The 14,879-nt window shown below is 45.8% G+C and overlaps 1 protein-coding gene across 3 annotated transcripts in view; it reads right to left on the bottom strand.

Moving 5' to 3' along the window:
• LHFPL2 (LHFPL tetraspan subfamily member 2) overlaps positions 1 to 14,879 on the bottom strand; it is a 144,967-nt gene that overhangs the window by 25,985 nt on the left and 104,103 nt on the right. The window contains exon 1 of one of the 3 annotated variants that reach the window (XM_019728174.2): positions 5,207 to 5,371. The exons of the other annotated variants lie outside the window; for them this stretch is intronic. The gene's annotated coding sequence lies outside the window, so the exon portion shown is untranslated. Of the gene's footprint in view, positions 1 to 5,206; positions 5,372 to 14,879 lie in introns of those variants that run through there. 3 annotated transcript variants of the gene reach the window in all.

Genomic DNA, 14,879 nt, shown 5'->3' with positions numbered 1-14,879 from the left:
GAGAACAGGCACAGTGTCCTCACAAGGCCACCATGAGGACTAAAGGAGAAAGTGTATATAAAATAATCCGCATGGCTTCCCACTCATTCTGCTTAACATATATCAGCTATTATTAATCATTATCACATGATTAGCTTAAACTATTTGTGGTTTGGTAAGTACTCAAAAATATTAATTCTTATTAGTAATAAATTTACTACACTGACCCATGTGGCCCAAGTAATCAGTACACTTCTGATAGACTGTACATTGCTCCTCCATCGCTGGCAGTTTCTTGGCTGATACCTATTTTCATTATCTCCACCTCCCTCAGATAGATGCAAGGCACACGAAGGTGACTCATCCCGTGTCTTCTGGAAGGATAAGAGCAGGGATGTGCTTTTTCCTTCCAAACGTTGGAATGACCAACGTCTAGAGTGCTGCTTCTTAACGTGCACCCGGACCACCCACCCCCACCCCCATCTTCTAGGGGGAGACCTAGGCTACCTGTTTAAAAAAGTGTAAGTTCCTGGTCCCCACATACGGAATCAAACTGTCTGGAGGTGTTGCCAGAAGCTGCATTTTGAACAAGCCCCCAGGAGATCTGTAGTGACATCTGAGTGGTCAGGAGGAAGGAAGCCTTGTACTCAGCACGGCCTGCGGAGTAGTTCCTGGTGCTGGGCAGGGAGGGACTGAAGAGAGGAGGCAAAGGGGAGAGTGGCCCAGCGTGTCCGGACACAGCCAGACCACCTGTCCTCAGCACAGCTCGCAGAGCCGCACAAGTCACAGCGCTTCTGCAGAGACACCAGCTGTTCCCCCAGCTCATGTGCTGTCCAGTAATCCTCGCAGGGCATGAAGGAGCTCCCCACACATTCAGGGCCTTCTCTTGAGAGCACAGGAGCAGCTGAACTGTAGGGACAGGGCTGGTCCAAAAAGCTCAGCACCTTGCAGGACTTTTATTTTTTTTAATCAGCTACCAGAGGAGGTTCTTGCAAACCCTCATGTGCCCTGGCCACCCCCTAAAATACAATGACCATGGAAATGCAGACACCTTGGAGAGTCACGAAGAGGGTCCAAATGCACCGATACTTTACTGTTTTTTGAGTTACAGTCTCAACGTGCTCAGCCCCTCCTGCTTACTGGCAACAACCTTCCCTCCCTGTCCGGGGTACACCTCTCTCCTCCATCCCATCTCTGGCTCTCCCGGGAAACCTCTCACCCTGTGGTTCCCAACTGGGGGCAATTTTGCCTCTTCCTCACTCTGGAGACATTTTTGGTTGTCATACCTTGGGGGTGTGGAGCTACTGGTACCTAATGGGTCGAGGCCAAAGTTGCTGGTAACCACCCCGCAGTACCCAGCCAGCCCTCCCCCCGGCTCCCCCCCACACACACACACACACAAGCAGTGTCAGCAGTGTGGATGGTGAGAACCCTGCTCTGGGGGCTTCCTGCAGGGGGCAGTTTTTACATTTGTAGGTATAACGTAAGACCTATTTCTAAAACCTTTACATTTTAAAAAAGGTCTGTTCTAATGAGTAAGTCATGTTCTCTAATCTGGATGGACATTCATGGTATATTTCCTAAGGTAAGTACACTTTCAGTTGTTTTTCTGAATTTTTATTTACGGTCCATGCTAATCGGTAAGTCCAAGATGGCAGGCTGTTATCAGGCTGTGGAACCCAACTTGCCAGAGTGGACAGACTCTTGACCCTGCCTCTCCTGTGGATCACAGACTAAAGTCAGCTTTTGTTTTCAGTAATCTCGTTTCTGCAAAGGGCAACACGAGACTTCCTGGTTATTATATTGAGACTGGGAGTTCATTTGCTGTTAACTTTCTTTACTTCTGACTGAGGGTCTTGGACTTTGGCTTAGAAAACTCCAAGTTTGGCCAGATGGCCTTTGTTTCTCTCAATTCCCTTCCCCCAGAGTTGGGCTGGCCACTCTGTCCATGTTCAGGTGGCATTGGACAGTTCAAATATCAGGGAATCTCAAGGAACTTCAGGCATTGCAGTGATTACCTGACCCTAGCTGGTCTCCCCTCAGCAAGATGCCCCTCCAGGGCGGCAAGGCCCCAATTCTCCAAACCACCTAAACAAGTCTCTCCTGATCTGGGCCTGGAGCACCCAGGGAGCTCCTGTTCATTGTCAAGTTTGTTCTTTAATTCACCAGTCCTGGCCAGTCAGATATTTCTTTCTTGATGCCCATGCCAACTCCTCATGTATCCAGTCAACCTGCTTTCTGAGCACCTTTCCGGGAGGGGTCATTTTTACACTTCCAGCCTTAGGCCACAGCAGCCAGAAAGCAGGTCCACTCGTCTGGTCCTATTTTCTAAATACTAAGCAATTCTTTAAGAGTTCTCAAGCCCACTTACACATTTTATCATTTTTTTTCCCTTATACAAATGTCATCCTCTAAACATCTCCAGGAGGTCAGTCTTTCTTTTTGTGTCCATTTCTGTCAGACAGGAGGGACTAAAGAACCAATTTCTGAGGCAGATGCTACAGTGTGGTTTAGCTCAGGTCCTATAAGCCAGGGGCATATGCCTGTGCCCTGTACACACTGTGGGGTCAAAAGGTGTTTTTTTTTTGTTTATTTAAATGGAATAAGAACTTGAACTTGAAGAGTTGCCTTTTAATGTCACTGTTTTATATACTTTCAAACAATAGGTATTTTTCACATTCATAATCAATTCTGTGAATCAGGCAAACTATAAGCCAAAGTGAACCCCATTAGTCTTTTCAGGAGCCATAAGAAAGTAGAGAGTTTTAATGGCGAAAAGTAACAAAGGATGGAAAACAAAGAACTTATACATAAAAATCAAGATACATAACTTCCTTCACATGAACCCCCTGGTGTCATAGAAAGGAGACTCCAAATGCCCTCTGTTTAAGTGACTCAATTCTGAGAATAAATAACCCTCAGAGGATGGGCTTCTGACTCATCTAAGGGGACAGCTGCGCAGCCTCTCCCAGTGCTGGGGAGCTCTGACGTTCAATCCTACGGCAACTGCAGGCTTTCTGTACAGAGGCAGAAACAACTTCTTGTTCACAAGATACAATGCCATCAGCCAGGTTCCCTTCCAACAGCTTAAGAAAGCCCAAACACGATGAATGGAGAGGATTATGCCATCTGTTCTTTCCGAGTCTGTCTCACAAATCCGTAAAACACCTGAAAACCCAAGAATCAACCAGAACAAGAGTCCCTTCCTGACTGGAAGCTTCTGGGAAAGCTCTTGTGGAACACTGTATTATTCTTTTAAATATTCTCTTTCTCTTCTTGGAAGAGATTGTATTTTTCCACCCCATTGACATCAGGTCTGACTACGGGACTTGCTTCAGCCAATACGATGTGACAGAAGTGACACGTGCCACTTCTGAGCAGAAGAGCTTATGAGCTGGTGCTTTGTTGTCCAGCTCTCTTCCTTCTCCCACGAGATCAGAAAGATCCCAGACAGAAAACTTTCCATCGGCCAGGATCCCTGACAACATGAAGCAGAGGCACAGCTGACCCTTGATGGTCAAAAAACCAATCTTTTGTTACCAATGCTGAGATTTTAGGGACACAGCACGACCCACATCTTCTGAGGGCTAGAGCTCCTGATGGAGTCAGGGTGTCTGCCCACCCTCTCTTTGGTGTCATGTTAAATTCAAGTTCACCATCCTCTACTATACATATGGAAAAGAACTTTTTGAAATTAAACAACAATAAAAGCCATCTAGGGGCACACATTACAGCTTGGTAACTCTCGGAAGCATTCACTGTACAATTTAACAAGGTAAGCTACTATAATAAAGATTTTGCTCTCAACATATTTATTTTAGGGTTAATAAATGGAAGTACTAAGAAAGAAGAAAAACTCCCTTTTGAGTAAACGAGGACATCAGAAGTGACTCTAAGAGTGGCAGCTTGAATAATCACTTCCCACAACAGGCACCTACTTCCCTGAGGTCTCCTACCAAACAGTCCTGAGCTCACCTGCAGCTGCCTTTCTCTGCTTCTATTTCTTCCACCTTCCTAGGACTGAGACTAGGAAGTCTGCTTCTAATAAGCACCGGAAGAGAGCTCTGAATTTGTCTGAAGGGGAAGGCTCGGCCAGCCGGGCGTCTCAGCCGACACTTCCAGGACCAGCTGGTACCAGGTATTGGCACAGAACAGGGCTTCAGGGCTACCCAGAGGCCTGCCTCCAATATGTGTCCAGTCAGGTCTTTCCAAGTAATGCAGACCATGGGGCTAGAGTGAGGGTATCAGCTTACAGAGGGGGCAAGAGATCACGGAGGACAACAGCAGGGATGACCAAGACCTCGGCCTCTGGCCACGGAATGAGAAGTAATGGCAGCCAGGATGCAGATCAGTCCAAGTGGAGAGCGTGAAAAGCTGAGTCAATGAGGCAGAAGGCGAAAGCAGGGAGTCCCAGGGAGACAGTCAGCCAGGACTACACTTTACATTTTTTCAGGTAATCTCCACCCTGAAAATCAGTACCGTGTTTCCCCGAAAATAAGACCTAGCCAGACCATCAGCTCTAATGTGTCTTTTGGAGCCAAAATTAATATAAGATCCAGTCTTATTTTAATATAATATAAGACCTGGTTTAATATAATAGAATATAATACCGGGTCTAATATAATATAATATAATATAATATAATATAATATAATATAATATAATATAATACAATATAATACTGGGTCTTATATTGATTTTTGCTCCAAAAGATGCATTAGAGCTGATGGTCCGGCTAGGTCTTATTTTTGGGGAAACATGGTATATTCCTTTTCGGAATAAGGTCACTTCAGAGATGAAGGAGAAGAACGTAGCATTGGGGTGAAAACCGGTGGCTTCCATGAGGAAGACTTCCTTCAGCTGATGAGAATACGCCATTTTAAAACTGAAATTGCTTTAAGTTAGGTATTGCTTCCTTTTGAACCGAGTCTTTTTATTTTTAAATAGCAATGTGGTATCAGTTTATAAACTCAATAATTAGTACTAAACAAAAACGATAATCTGGAAATAGTCACAGGTACTTTAAAAAAGGCAAGAAAAGTTTTTCTTTCCTTTCACCTCCTCTGGCCCTGACCCACTAATGCTACTAACAGAAGAAAACAGGAGTGGTTAATGTTCAAGCTGGCCGTTAGTGCTAAGGTTCCAAGCAGCCGTTAAGGAGGTGACGCATGAGCGCAGAAACCTCACCCTAGAGTGGCCAAGGGGACAGGCTAGCCGCATGACTCACAGGGAAGGGTTCCATCTGCCAGCAAAACTCTGGCCTCAGATCTTCCTGGAGGGCACAGGGCAGGAGCAGCTCACAGCAGCGACGTTCACCCAGGAGCCCATTAAAATCAGCACCCCAAGGGCAGCATGAAGCTACCAGCCGCCATCAGGTTTGCTTGCAAAGCTCTCAGCGGGGTGATGCACTTCTAATTACCCACTAAAGGATATTATCAGTGAACTGGGGCTAATAATGGAAGGCTGATATCTTTAAGAACTAAGAGCCTAATTTAGAATTTACCCAGGGATCAAGACAATACTAGTCATAGCTCACATTTTTTTTTAAACCTTTTATATTCTCACTGAGGTCACTTCTGTTTCTAATCAATACCACTAAGCAGTAGTAGAATTCAAATAACTTTTTGAATGATCTAAAGTAAGGGCCAAAGCCTATTGTAGGCTATACTCATATTTTTAAGAACATCACTGAAATGTTCAAACTCACTATTTTTTGTTGCTTTTTTCACTTCACTCAGATCGATGCTGGCTTTTCATAACCAAAGATAAACCTTTTCACAACCAAAGATAAAGCCCTATGGTCTGAACCACCCTGTCTGTATCCACAGTAAACACTCCCTGAAAGCCTAAGGCTTTATCAACCACACATGCAATAAAGAACAAAATGTACAAAGTGGACGTTCACAAACATGGCCCTTTACAACTTCATTTATGTATCGAAAATCTTATCTCTGCAGTGCCTTATTTCTCTTATATTTAAGACCCATGAATTACTGTGTGAGCAGGACTGTACACAGACACATTCCCAAACATATTTATAATGTTAGAATTTTTAATATCTAAAAAATCGTCAAGACAGATTTGTACCCTGCATCTACACCCAGTTCATTAAACACTGTCCACCTCAGTGATTTCATAGCCAGAGCTCAAGCTACCTGGTGGGTTTCAACTCTCCCTAATGAGAAGGCCAGATTCAAAATCGTAGACAGGTTTAAACATTCTTCATCTATTAACTAGAGGAATTCCCCAGATATTTAGGATTCAAACTGTGTTTTGAAAACAGACAAGCTTAGGTGTCACTCCCAAAGGGATACACACTCTTTGAGGAAAAGTAAGTTCAACATCTAGTTGCCAGTAGCTCCAGGTACTTGCAGATACAGCACAATGCGTGAATGCAGGCCACAGCCCTGGCCTAGATACTGAAGTGGCCTCATGACTCAGGAATGTCACAGGCAGGAGAGCTTTCCTCTTTGCAGCCTAGATGGAGTCAGTGCAGACGTAAAGTTTAAGGTGATCAGAAATATAACCCATTCTGGAAGTCTGAACCCTTGTACTTGTCCATATGATCCAATACTCCTTCTGGAAACAGGCATTTGCTGTTACAGTTTCTAACAATAGTGAGGCATAGTAAACAGAGATAAAGTTCAACTGGATGTCTCAGAAGAAGAGCGTATGTGTCAGAAGACCAAACCACTTAAAAACACAAGGAAAACCGCTGGGAAGGCTGGGAGAAGAAATGGCTTTAGGTTCGCTTCTGTAAGAAGAGACACCCCCAACCCTTGTTCCCCAGCTTCTCAGCTATCGGGGCTGCTAAACACGTTGTGTGAGGGGGAAGCCTGTCCCAGTGCAATGCACTCCAGGTGCCACAGTGGGCTCCTGCCACCACCCTCTCCATCATGCACCAGGCCGAAGTGGGTGACTCACTGAGAACCCACATGGCTCAGTAGGAGAAAGGTGCTAGGCAAGAGAGCCTGGGGGAAGTCAACGGAGGGAAAAAATTAGGCTGTGTTTCGGTTAAATAATAAAAAGGAAGATCCCTGGGGTACTGACACATTTCTCTGAGGTGGTTAGAACTCAGACTTTGTTACAACAAACCACTTCCCACAGCCCTGATTGCTGGAGGCCTCGAGATGACACCCACAGATGGCAGAGAAAGTCCTTTTCTCTGCATCCCAAGTGCCAAGCTCTCCTATGAGTAGGGTGGCTGACAGTTCTCCGTCCCAGCATAAAATATGGGCCAGACAATATTTTGGGGAAGGTCTCTCAGGCTTACCCATAGGATAGGAGTGAGATCAACAACCACCCCCTCAAGGCTGCTACAAAACCCACTGCTCCACCCTTCCAGACCAATGAGCTCATGCAGAAGGGCAGCATTGGGGAGTGATTCAGTCTGGAGCCAGACTGTCTGGGTTTGAATCCTGGTCCTACCACTTCCTAGGTGGTGACCTCTGTAGCTCCATTCCTGTGTTTGTAAAATGGGGTACTAATAGAGCCTACCACACAGGATTGCCGTGAAGACCAATTCTGTTAAAATACATAAGCTTAGAACAGTGCTTGGCACATGGTAAGCACTCCATGCATGGAAACTACCCTCCCTGGAACGGGGTCCAGCCTTCCCGTCAGCACAGCCACTTCTGAGGTCACATCGCCAGCATTCATTCTGCCATTTAGAACTTCCTGTTCTTGGGCCCATCTGGCATGTGGCTAATTAGTCTCACCTTCAAATACCAATTTTCTCCATGTAAAAGGAGTCCTGTAGCAGAAAGGATATAAAAGGGAGCAAGACATATTTTGGTGCTATCAGCCTGCTGGACCATTAACTAGCAATGTGTCTTTGGACAATGAACTTCACTTCCCTGAAGTGGGAATGATCGGAGTCCCTACCTGACAGGGTGGTACAGTATTACAAAATCAGTGCACGTAAAGCGAGGTATAAATGTAAGTACTCGACGGGTGATAGGAATTATTACTAGTATTAGCATCATGGTGGTTAATATTTACTCTTCTGTTCTTGAAAGGCTGTTTGTATCCACACAGCCATAAATTAAAAAAAAAAAAAAAAAAGAAGCCTTCTAATATTAGTAAGTCCCTATAGGCTGAAGTTTGTCAAATGGCAAAGTCACAGGTGGGAAAAGAAAACACCAGACCGGAAGCAGAGGAAACGTGGGCCTGGTGTAGGCTCTGGGATAACTGGTGTGTGACCACGCGTAGCTCCTTCAGTAACTGTGATTCTCATATTCTGCCTTCCGTGTCTCAGGCACACAGTGAAGGGGAGGAGCTGCAGATCGGCACTGCCACTTTCAGCCCCAAAGTCAGTCATTTCACGCACATGACCACCTTTTAACACCTTCCCCCAGACGCGGGGCTCCCCAGGACCTACGCCTCTGGTGGGACGGGAGTCAGGGATACGCTGCAGGTATGAGGAATGCCAAGTGCAGAGGCAGAAGAGAAGGTCACATCTGATCACAGAGCTAAGACGACCAGGGGCTAGGGCCATGCCCTTGGGTACCGCACAGGGCGCTGACCAGGGCCATGGTCAAGGGGCCTGGGCTAGACTGTCTCCCTCTTCTCATCTTTTTTTTTTTGACGGGGGTGCAGAACCCACCTCTAACCAGTTCCAGAGTGAATCTCATTCTTGGAAACACAGTAGAGCAGTCCCACTCCAGTCTGTGGGCTAATAATTACACATGCGACCCCCCACTGTCCTTAGCGCCAGAGATGGACCCTGCGCTTAAAGAATACTTACTCGGTTCTGAAAATCCATGGTCATAAAAAGGGTCTTTGCTTTCTTAAATACTGTTACTTCCTGTTCTCGCCAAGTAAAATGCTTGATCATGAAGAATTTTATAGCCTATGCCAAAGGACATGGTAGAATACCAAGTTCTAATCATTTTTTAATGAAGGGTGCCAACTGATGAACAAATGTGTCTTAGTATGAGTTCTCCAGTTAGAGAAGCCAGCGACACAAGACGCTCCTTCTGAAACGCTTTGGTTTCACGCAGGAGTCAAAAGTCATATCCTTTTTATTTCAAAACATAAACCATATGAAACTAGCCTATAAAATTAATGTTTGCTGCTGTTTATTCTCTGTTCCTTGGTGAATTATTAAAGTCAAACACTGTGATTCTCTCATCAGTTATAAATGGTCTCAGGAGGCTGATTTGCATCTATCCAGGGGCACTTACTTCTGATGACTATTCTTATTAATGATCTAATAAAATGTCTTGTTTCGTTATGATCAACCAAATGATTCAAATGATGTTTAAAAATGCAGTGCTCCAACCCAACAGCCTGGTGGTGAAGCTGCTGAGCAGACATCAATTTAAAGTGATTTACACTTTTACTTGGCATTATCAGTGAGATCATGGATGGAGTTTTTCTTTTTTAAAATTCTTTTTAAAATTTTTGGTCCCGATGCTGTCAACACCAAGGTTCAGCGAAACTGATGTGATTACAGTGATAATCACAGATAGCAAAAGTGAGGGGTGAGAGGTTCTGGTAAGACAAATTGTTTGGCGATCAACCACATACATCCTAAATTGGCAGGCAGGCTGCAGGCATGGACTGTGAGACTAAAACTACATCAACAATGAGAACAGCGCTCACAAATGTGTCCAGTGTCACTTCTCCTAACTTCCTGACCTTTCGTAGAAGTGGCCATTCACAAAAGCAAGGGCTAAACCAATGTATTGGACCTGTGTGATAAGGGCGGGAATCAAAATGCAGAACTTCAGAGACTGGCTATGGGTAGGTAGGTAATAAATGAGTTATGCACATACACATAAAAGCACCTCCCACCTCCACCAAGAAATCAAGGGCTCAGACACTTGACAGGACAGAAGCAATGAATTTCTGAGTTAATGAGTGAAACTGCACCAATTGTGCAAAATTAGCTCTTATTGTTCCCAGGAACCCAAAATATTTGATTTCTTGATTTTGCCTCTCTGTTCCTGTCTCAAATCCCACTCTTCTTTGGAAATAATGCCCATTAAAAATCTGCTAAAACTGAAGCACTTAAAATAGAGTCTCATATTGCCGGCCTCCCAAACTGGAGAATCCCTATTAAGATGCATTTGTTGACCCCTGTTTATCTGGTCATTAGCAACAACCAACTCTCAATGGACTAAGCACTGAAGTTCTAAGGAGGAAAGGCCAGGCAGGTGCCCTCTAGGACCCAACACCTTGCTCAAGATCTGACTGTCCAAGGTGTATAGAACACAGGAGGTCATAGGGGTAGAGAGGATGGGTAGGGAGGAGACACAAAGATACTCAAGGAACGGTCATTAAAGTTGGAATCAGGAAGCACACAGATGCAATAAAGACCAAGGCCTCTGAGGAGAATGACTAGGCACTGAGAACTGGGAATGCTGGGTAGGTGGGGCATTAGGGAAGGGGAAAAAACCATGACAAGGTTTTATCAGGGAAACAGTAACTGTGAAGTAAATCAGTGGTCAATCCACCACATGGGAGAGTTGCAGTGTGTGTCTGTGTAGGGGGGAGATTGGAGTTTTTCTGCTTCTGTTGGATAACCCAGGATGGTTGCACAGAAACGCTTCTTTAAAGAAGGCTAAAGGGCTGGATCATGCCGACACTGCTTATGTTCCGAACAAAACTGTACTGGCTGAAAACCCTCTGGGGTGGGGTGTGGGGTGTGTGTGTGTGTGTGTGTGTGTGTGTGTGTGTGTGTGTAAGTAGAAATGATAGCTGAAAAGGTGAATGATATTTTATCCAGGCATACTTGCTAGCTATGTAGCATGACTAATTTTAAATAGAAGAATGAAAATTAACCTTATGTTCTAAGAGGTCCTCTTAACCATTCAAATTCACTTTTTAATTTAGGATTATTTGTGAACTTTCAAAAATTATTTCAAGGAACTAGAATGACCTCTGAGTCTGGCTGTCTGGTCCAAATTCTAGTTGTCCTAGAAAAATCCCTAGGACACGTCGCATTTGGGCAGTTTTAAGAAACAAACATGCTCCATTTAACATCAAGCCCACAAGGTTTAGGAGGTTGGTGGGGACCCTGGCTTTGCCTCTGCAGCTGCTAATCTAGAGCACGGTATCCTCTGGTCCTAAAAACTGGTGCCAGTGGAGCTCATTATCATTTAACGAGGCAATCTGCATTTGATAGAATAAATATGGATTAATCTGACTCAGAAAAAAATGAAGGACCACACCAGGGAAGAGTCTGATCCCCAAAAGGAATTTGCAACCCTTTTTGCCATCTGTCCCTTCCCACTAAATTCTCTCTCAGCTCCCGACCACACGGGACCTTTTAGGAGAGGAAGGAAGGGGCTCCAATGGCCGTGACTGAGGAAACTGCATTTCTCATCTCGTGTAAGACATTTGATGTCTATGAGCACCTTAATCCCCCTCATAAAGAATGCAAGGTCAAAGGAGCCTGGCTGGCAGTGGCTGTTCCTCAGAAACCATAGAGCCAAGTCCAGAAACCAAGTGGCCAACTGATCTCATTTCTGCTACCGGACAGAGTGAATGACACACCATCAACGGGGACTTCCAAAGTCAACTCACGAGCCTGGTTCTGAGTGGCTGCTAGGACACCAAAATGACAACTCTCTATCCTCAAAGTGGTCACAGGCTAGTGGGGTGACAGATAAGGCAGCAGGTGGGCACAGCACAGAGTGGTCGCTGCCATGGAAACAGGAAAGAGGGTTTGCCCTGTTCTGCCTGGAGGCAAAGAGGGCCACCAGGAACAGGTGGTGAGTGTGTGCTCTGCTCAGGTCAGTATCTCCCGTGAAGCAAGGAGCTCCAGCGGGAACTTGGTAGAAGAAGAAAGCACGAGCCATCCTGTGAGGGGCCAGATATACTATGTTTGTCCTATATGTTATGATGAGGGGCCTCTGCAATATTCTCAGCGTAAAAGTGACAAAAATCAGACTTGCAGTTTAGAAAAAAGTCATCTGTAAGCTACCTGTGAGAGTTAGGCAAGTACCAGGAATGAGTAAGTCCACCCCAAGTAAGTGTATCTGCTGTGTGTGTACCTTGCACGCGTGCATGCAGATGTGCACACAGGCTCTGCGGGAGCCGTTAAATGGGGGCAGCTGAGACCCAGATCTGGGACACTGCTACCAGCTGTGTGGAGTGGGCAGGAAAGGGGGCACACCAGGAGGGTCAGGAAGGCCAGTGAGGGGGCTCTTGCAGAGAGCCTGGTGAGAAAGGGAAAGGGCCAGAACTACTGCGGTGGGGAGGCAGGGTTAGAGCAGCTTGGGAGAGACAGTAAGACTCGGAGACTAGCCGGTGAGGACATGTTAGGAAGAGGAGTCAAGAATGACACAGATTTCTGTGCAGCTACTTGAACGGTTCCATTCCCTGGAGTAAGAATATGGGAGAAGGGACATGTTGGGCGAGATTGTGAGTCTAGTCTGGGTCAAGAAGGACTTGAGGTCTCTGTGGATGTACGTCAAGCACTCGGAGATTCAGAAACTCTCAGAGTGAGGAATGGCAGGGGTACGAATGAGCTCTCCCAAGGTGAGGGTGTGCAGTAAGACAGGAGGAGTGGGGAAGTCCTCTGGGATCCAAGAAAACTGCCAAAGGGACTGAGGAGCAGGCCAAGGAGGCAAAATGAGGAGACCAAGTGTCCTGGAAGGCAAGGGGGAGACAGATTGAAGGGGGTCTTGCTCTGCCGTCAGCAAGACCATGGGCCAACACTGCAGTTCATGTCCTATGAGACAAACATCCTGAAATGCAGGGAGGAGATTGCTGAGCAGGAACTAAAGTCAGTCTGTGTTGCGGTCCGAGATACACTTCAAAATGCTGTGCCTTGCTTGTCAGCTAGATCCTCAATCTTTGGGCCCCTCGCATTTCATTAAAAGAAAAGAAGTCCCAAGGATATCTTATCTGAGGAGTCATTACAATAAACAGGCAGCAGAAGGTCAGGCTGAGGAAGAATGTGAACAATACAGCGCTGGAGAAGCTGCTGGGGGCGTGAGGACCGGGGCTGGAGGGAAGGAAACGGGCGGCACGATGCACAGATGTCTATGCTTTGGCTGCCAGGAGTTCAGACAAACAGGAAGACCTAAACTTCTCCAACTGGGGGATTCTTGGTTTTGCCTGATGAGCAGAAGGGCTGAGCACATGACTGGAACACAAAACAGAAGGTTGTAATTAAGGCCACGAGAATTGTTCCACACAAAACCTACATGCAGCCTCGTTTGCAGAGAAACTCGAGCCGGCTTCCTCTGCGCCCAGACCTTGCTCCCTCAGCACCGCCCCTTCCCCCTGCCCCCCTTGCGGGCTGGTCCATGGGGTTCAGGGAACACGGTCTGTGGGGCCATATGAGCTGCACACGCTCAAGAGACCTAAACAGGGCCAAGACACCAAGTTTCACAATTTCAAAACTTCCTGCTGACATCCAGCAGAATTCATATGTATGAAGCCTCTAAGAGGGATCCAAAGAACAATGTCTGCTGTCATTATCCAAATGACGTCCTCTGTTCTGATAACCATATCACCACGAAGGTATAAGAATTGTTAGAAATCATTTGAACGTCAAAAGTTAGGAATTTTGTGACATGTTTTCTCCTTATAAAGAGTTATATATATTTTCTCCCTGTTGAGTAATTTTTAAATAATTTCTTAAACTATGCAAACTAGAAATATTTCTTGAAATAATAAAGTTTGGAACTATCACCTGGATGGTAGTCCTTAGCTGTGAAACACACTAACTGCTCTGCCCTATGTGTTGCAGGCTTTCTGAACCTTGGTACTTTTAACATTTGGGGCCAGACAATTCTTTGTTATGGGCGCTTGTCCTGGAAGCTGTAGGATGCTGAGCAGGACTAGTAGCCTCTTCCCATCACATGCCAGTAGCACTCTCCCAGTTGTGACAATAAAAAAAAAATACCATTAGATACTGAAAAATGCCCCTGGGGGACAAATTCACTCTAGAAGGTACCCACTTGTGGTGAGGTACAGGCTCTAGACAGAGATGAGGTTTAAGTCCTGGCGATGGCACATACTAGCAGAATAAAGTTGGGCAAGTAACTAACCTCCCTATGCCTCGATTTCCCCAGCTGTAAATAGGGATGGCACTACCTGTTCCACTCGGTCAATATGAAGATTAAATGAGAAAACACACGTAAAATGTTTTGCACAGAACCTGGCACATGGTAAGCATTTACTAAATGGTGAAAATGATCATGGTTAAAGACGAGAGTTGTTGACTCCAGACCTTGGAAGACAGAATCGAGCAGGTCACTCGTCTGGCCATCTAGAAAAAACAAACCACTCACATAGCTCATGTCTAAACAGCCTGCACAAGGGCACGTATGGCTAGTGTGCTATAATAGATACACAACCGTATATTAATGCTAACCTTGATGGAAATCAAGTTGCTTTAATCCCCTTTAGGGATTATCCTGCCACAAGATGAAAAGGTGAAAATTCACACCTTTTAAAAACTACCTGGACCTCAAACTAAATATGTTGAATTTGGGGAGAGAGTACCGTGGTAGGAATTGGTGAGTACCTACACAGTTAACGCGCTGGTCACTGCAGGGGAAGAGGGCAGCCCTAAGCTGATGCAACAAGGAGGAAGAGTAATCCAGGCCAACATCAAAGCAGCAGAAGATGTGAGTCGAGGCCTGAGGACTCTCTCAGTCTTACCGCTTGTTTTGTCAACGCAGCAGAGACTGCTGCAGGTGGCAGAGCCCCCCAGGGCCTCCCCAGAGTCCACTGCCTCTGAGCTGAGCAATTAGGAGCCTCACACCAGATCTCTCCCACTAGCTGTTTTCTGGCCCCCAGTGGGACTGGCAGAATTTTACACTGCTCACTGGGACACCGTGCCACAGGGAGAAAAGCCACCCTCTCGGCCTCTTCCGCCAGCCTCTATACCCCGAGCCTCTCTACCACCTCGGCCTACACAATGAGCCGAACAGCCG

Source organism: Rhinolophus sinicus, linkage group LG03, assembly GCF_036562045.2.
Source record: "Rhinolophus sinicus isolate RSC01 linkage group LG03, ASM3656204v1, whole genome shotgun sequence".
In the NCBI taxonomy this organism is placed as follows: Eukaryota; Metazoa; Chordata; class Mammalia; order Chiroptera; family Rhinolophidae; genus Rhinolophus; species Rhinolophus sinicus.
Note: the sequence above shows the minus strand (reverse complement) of the source record. Positions and strands in the feature narration are given on the sequence as shown.